The sequence below is a fragment of the Oncorhynchus keta genome, unplaced genomic scaffold (assembly GCF_023373465.1).
Source record: "Oncorhynchus keta strain PuntledgeMale-10-30-2019 unplaced genomic scaffold, Oket_V2 Un_contig_3043_pilon_pilon, whole genome shotgun sequence".
In the NCBI taxonomy this organism is placed as follows: domain Eukaryota; kingdom Metazoa; phylum Chordata; class Actinopteri; order Salmoniformes; family Salmonidae; genus Oncorhynchus; species Oncorhynchus keta.
The window spans coordinates 14769-20000 of record NW_026287047.1 but is presented as its reverse complement, the minus strand read 5'-3'; the positions used below and the strand labels follow the sequence as shown (position 1 = coordinate 20000).

General features: G+C 47.5%; 1 long non-coding RNA gene and 1 pseudogene across 3 annotated transcripts in view; one reads left to right on the top strand and one right to left on the bottom strand.

Moving 5' to 3' along the window:
* The window catches only part of LOC127923674 (uncharacterized), a 794-nt gene extending 126 nt beyond the window's left edge, over positions 1 to 668 (bottom strand). The window contains exons 1-3 of one of the 3 annotated variants that reach the window (XR_008115002.1): positions 439 to 668; positions 175 to 280; positions 1 to 121 (exon numbers count right to left, since the gene is read on the bottom strand). The exon at positions 1 to 121 is cut by the window's left edge and continues 126 nt beyond it. This is a non-coding gene — a long non-coding RNA (uncharacterized LOC127923674). The remainder of the gene's footprint in view (positions 122 to 174; positions 281 to 438) is intronic. The other 2 variants (XR_008115003.1, XR_008115001.1) reach the window with 2 other exon arrangements.
* The window catches only part of LOC127923671 (maternal embryonic leucine zipper kinase-like), a 24730-nt pseudogene extending 22279 nt beyond the window's left edge, over positions 1 to 2451 (top strand).
* The last annotated feature ends 2781 nt before the right edge of the window (positions 2452 to 5232 follow it).

Sequence of the window (5232 nt, the reverse complement as noted above, 5' to 3'; positions counted from 1 at the left end):
AATCCCAGCGGTCACCTCTCAATACGGTGTGTTTCTGTGGCTCACAGCCTTTTAATCCCAGCGGTCACCTCTCAATACGGTGTGTTTCTGTGGCTCACAGCCTTTTAATCCCAGCGGTCACCTCTCAATACGATGTGTTTCTGTGGCTCACAGCCTTTTAATCCCAGCGGTCACCTCTCAATACGGTGTGTTTCTGTGGCTCACAGCCTTTTAATCCCAGCGGTCACCTCTCAATACGGTGTGTTTCTGTGGCTCACAGCCTTTTAATCCCAGCGGTCACCTCTCAATACGGTGTGTTTCTGTGGCTCACAGCCTTTAATCCCAGCGGTCACCTCTCAATACGATGTGTTTCTGTGGCTCACAGCCTTTTAATCCCAGCGGTCACCTCTCAATACGATGTGTTTCTGTGGCTCACAGCCTTTTAATCCCAGCGGTCACCTCTCAATACGATGTGTTTCTGTGGCTCACAGCCTTTTAATCCCAGCGGTCACCTCTCAATACGGTGTGTTTCTGTGGCTCACAGCCTTTTAATCCCAGCGGTCACCTCTCAATACGGTGTGTTTCTGTGGCTCACAGCCTTTTAATCCCAGCGGTCACCTCTCAATACGGTGTGTTTCTGTGGCTCACAGCCTTTAATCCCAGCGGTCACCTCTCAATACGGTGTGTTTCTGTGGCTCACAGCCTTTTAATTCCAGCGGTCACCTCTCAATACGATGTGCTTCTGTGGCTCACAGCCTTTTAATCCCAGCGGTCACCTCTCAATACGATGTGTTTCTGTGGCTCACAGCCTTTTAATCCCAGGGGTCGCCTCTCAATACGATGTGTTTCTGTGGCTCACAGCCTTTTAATCCCAGCGGTCACCCCTCAATACGGTGTGTTTCTGTGGCTCACAGCCTTTTAATCCCAGCGGTCACCTACCCCCCCCCACCACCACTCAGAATCAGAAGTGGCACATTTGCAAGTAAATTGTATTCTGGTAATAATAGTCATTTCAACAGCTTTTTGCCGAAGACGCTCATATTCATCTGATTTATCTCTCTGTGTGTAATTATGATCACAGTCGACCCAAAGGTGTGCCCCATTTAGTTTTTATAATAGCTAGCCTAATGCTAACTAGCGTGGCTAACGCCGTAACAGTTATTTGTGAATGAGTGGAATGCTAATGTTGTTGGCTATTAGCTGTTAGCCCTCTGCGTTTCAATGAGAGAGATGATGATGATGGTTGGTTTATAATGTATCTTGCTCTCTCAGCCTTTCACTGGATCCTGGCTTTTACTTCTGACAAATAATACAGACTAGATAGATGTAGATAGATATATAGTTATACAGATATATATGTGTATAGAGATATGGAGATAGATAGATATGGAGATATAGATATATTGAGGTAGATATAGACATATATAGAGATACATAGATATAGATATATAGATAGATAGATATAGGTGTATAGATAGATAGATAGATATAGGTGTATATAGATAGATAGATAGATATAGGTGTGTGTGTATATATATATAGAGAGATAGAGTCCTTCTGTAGCTCAGTTGGTAGAGCATGGCGCTTGTAACGCCAGGGGTAGTGGGTCGATTCCCAGGACCACCCATACGTAGAATGTATGCACACATGACTGTAAGTCGCTTTGGATAAAAGCGTCTGCTAAATGGCATATATTATTATTATTATATTATTGATGTAGAGAGATGGATATATAGATATCTATGACAAGTTTTTCACTAATAATATTGATGTCACACACACACTCTCTCTGTGTAATTTATAACCCTAGATAGATAGATATAGAGAGAGATGGATATAGATAGATATAGAGAGAGATATAGATAGATGGATATAGAGATGGATATAGATAGATATAGAGAGAGATGGATGGATATAGATAGATATAGATAGATAGATGGATATATAGATATCTATGACCAGTTTTTCACTAATAATATTGATGTCACACACACACTCTCTCTCTGTGTAATTTATAACCCTAGATAGATAGATATAGAGAGAGATATAGAGAGAGATATAGATAGATATAGAGAGAGATAGATATATAGATATCTATGACCAGTTTTCACTAATAATATTGATGTCACACACACACACACACATCTCTCTGTGTAATTTATAACCCACCTCTCCCCTCCTGCTACGGCTGACAGCTCTGTCCAGACTAACACACCAGGGACCCTGTGTGTGTGTGTGTGTGTGTGTGTGTGTGTGTGTGTGTGTGTCCTCCCCTAGGCGTGTACTGTGACAGGTGTTGCTGTCTCTTTCCCTGCTCTCTGTCCCATGTGGTGTGTACTGACATGTGTTACACACTTTTCCCGTGTGTGTGTGTGTGTGTGTGTGTGTGTGTGTGTGTGTGTGTGTGTGTGTGTGTGTGTGTGTGTGTGTGTGTGCTGCAGGAGGAGGCAGTACTTGCAAGGACCCGTCGAGAAGAGACCGAGGGAGAGAGTGGAAGGAAAGGGGAAGAAGAGATGGAGATACTGGCCTTCAGCCCAGAGAGAAGGAGATGGCCTTCAGCCCAGAGAGAAGGTATGATGGAGCTGGCCTTCAGCCCAGAGAGAAGGTATGAGGAGATGCTGGCCTTCAGCCCAGAGAGATGGAGATGGTGGCCTTCAGCCCATGAGAAGGTAGACATTGGCCTTCAGCCCAGAGAGAAGGTATGATGGAGATACTGGCCTTCAGCCCAGAGAGAAGGTATGATGGAGATACTGGCCTTCAGCCCAGAGAGAAGGTATGATGGAGATGCTGGCCTTCAGCCCAGAGAGAAGGTATGATGGAGATACTGGCCTTCAGCCCAGAGAGAAGGTATGATGGAGATACTGGCCTTCAGCCCAGAGAGAAGGTATGATGGAGAAGGTACTGGCCTTCAGCCCAGAGAGAAGGTATGATGGAGCCCAGAGAGAAGGAGATGGAGATAGTTCAGCCCAGAGAGAAGGTATGAGATGCTGGCCTTCAGCCCAGAGAGAAGATGTATGATGGAGGAGATGCTGGCCTTCAGCCCAGAGAGAAGGTATGATGGAGATACTGGCCTTCAGCCCAGAGAGAGAAGGAGATGATGCCCAGAGATAGTGGCCTTCAGCCCAGAGAAGGTATGAGGAGATGCTGGCCTTCAGCCCAGAGAGAAGGTATGATGGAGATATACTGGCCTTCAGCCCAGAGAGAGAGAAGGTATGATGGAGATACTGGCCTTCAGCCCAGAGAGAAGGTATGATGGAGATGCTGGCCTTCAGCCCAGAGAGAAGGTATGATGGAGATACTGGCCTTCAGCCCAGAGAGAAGGTATGATGGAGATACTGGCCTTCAGCCCAGAGAAAGGTATGATGCCCAGAGAGGAGATGCTGGCCCAGAGAGGTATGATGGAGAGACATTTCAGCCCAGAGAGAAGGAGATGGATTGGCCTTCAGCCCAGAGAGAAGGGATATGATGGAGGATACTGGCCTTCAGCCCAGAGAGAAGGTATGATGGAGATAGTGGCCTTCAGCCCAGAGAGAAGGGAGGTGCTGGCCTTCAGCCCAGAGAGAAGGAGGTGCTGGCCTTCAGCCCAGAGAGAAGGAGATATGGCCTTCAGCCCAGAGAGAAGGAGACATGGCCTTCAGCCCAGAGAGAAGGAGACATTGGCCTTCAGCCCAGAGAGAAGGAGATATTGGCCTTCAGCCCAGAGAGAAGGAGATATTAGCCTTCAGCCCAGAGAGAAGGAGATATTGGCCTTCAGCCCAGAGAGAAGGTAGAAGGAGATGCTGGCCTTCAGCCCAGAGAGAAGGAGATACTGGCCTTCAGCCCAGAGAGAAGGAGATACTGGCCTTCAGCCCAGAGAGAAGGAGATGCTGGCCTTCAGCCCAGAGAGAAGGAGCTGCTGGCCTTCAGCCCAGAGAGAAGGAGCTGCTGGCCTTCAGCCCAGAGAGAAGGAGATGCTGGCCTTCAGCCCAGAGAGGAGATGCTGGCCTTCAGCCCAGAGAGAAGGAGATACTGGCCTTCAGCCCAGAGAGAAGGAGATGCTGGCTTTCAGCCCAGAGAGAAGGTAGAAGGAGATGCTGGCCTTCAGCCCAGAGAGAAGGAGATGCTGGCCTTCAGCCCAGAGAGAAGGAGATGCTGGCCTTCAGCCCAGAGAGAAGGAGATGCTGGCCTTCAGCCCAGAGAGAAGAATAACGATGATGACTTGATGAAGACCGAAGGTACAGAAAGTATCCATGGCCTATCCCCAGGTTTTTTCTGCTGGTAGAGAAGGAGATGGAGATACAGGGTTAAGCCCAGAGCAGTTGGCCTTCAGCCCAGAATTAGAGAGGCCTTCACAGGTGATGTTGGCCTTCGGAGAGGAGATGGCCTTCAGCCCAGAGAGAAGAGATGGAGATCTGGCCTTCAGCCCAGAGGGGGATGTAGTGGCCTTCAGCCCAGAGAGAAGATCTGTAACATCCAATTGGATATCAGGAAGTTGGGTGAGAAAATTGAGATCACTTGAGATCATTGGCCTTCCTCCTTCCGTCCGTCTCCTTCAGCCCAGAGTTAGAAGGGGATGCGGCTCGGGGAAGAATGAATGGACAGCTGCCAGAAGAGAAGGGGGGGAAGGTTTTCGGCAGTTTGGAGCGAGGGCTGGATAAAGTCAGCTCACACCCAGCAGAGAGAGGGCTGCGGGACAGATGGGAGGCCTTCACGCAGGATCAAGGTAGCTATATATAGACACCCCCTATAGGATACAGGTACCTATATATAGACACCCCCCTACAGGTCAAGGTATATATATATAGACACCCCCCTACAGGATCAAGGTACCTATATATAGACACCCCCTATAGGATACAGGTACCTATATATAGACACCCCCTACAGGGTCAAGGTACCTATATATAGACACCCCCTACAGGATCAAGGTAGCTATATATAGACACCCTCTACAGGGTCATATAGACACCCCCAACAGGGTCATATAGACACCCCCTATAAGATCAAGGTACCTATATATAGACACCCCCCTACAGGATCAAGGTGTATATATATATAGACACCCCCCTATAGGATCAAGGTGTATATATATATATATAGACACCCCCTATAGGATACAGGTACCTATATATAGACACCCCCCTATAGGATGAAGGTACCTATATATAGACACCCCTACAGGATCAAGATATATATATATAGACACCCCCTATAAGATCAAGGTACCTATATATAGACACCCCCTATAGGATCAAGGTATATATATATAGACAC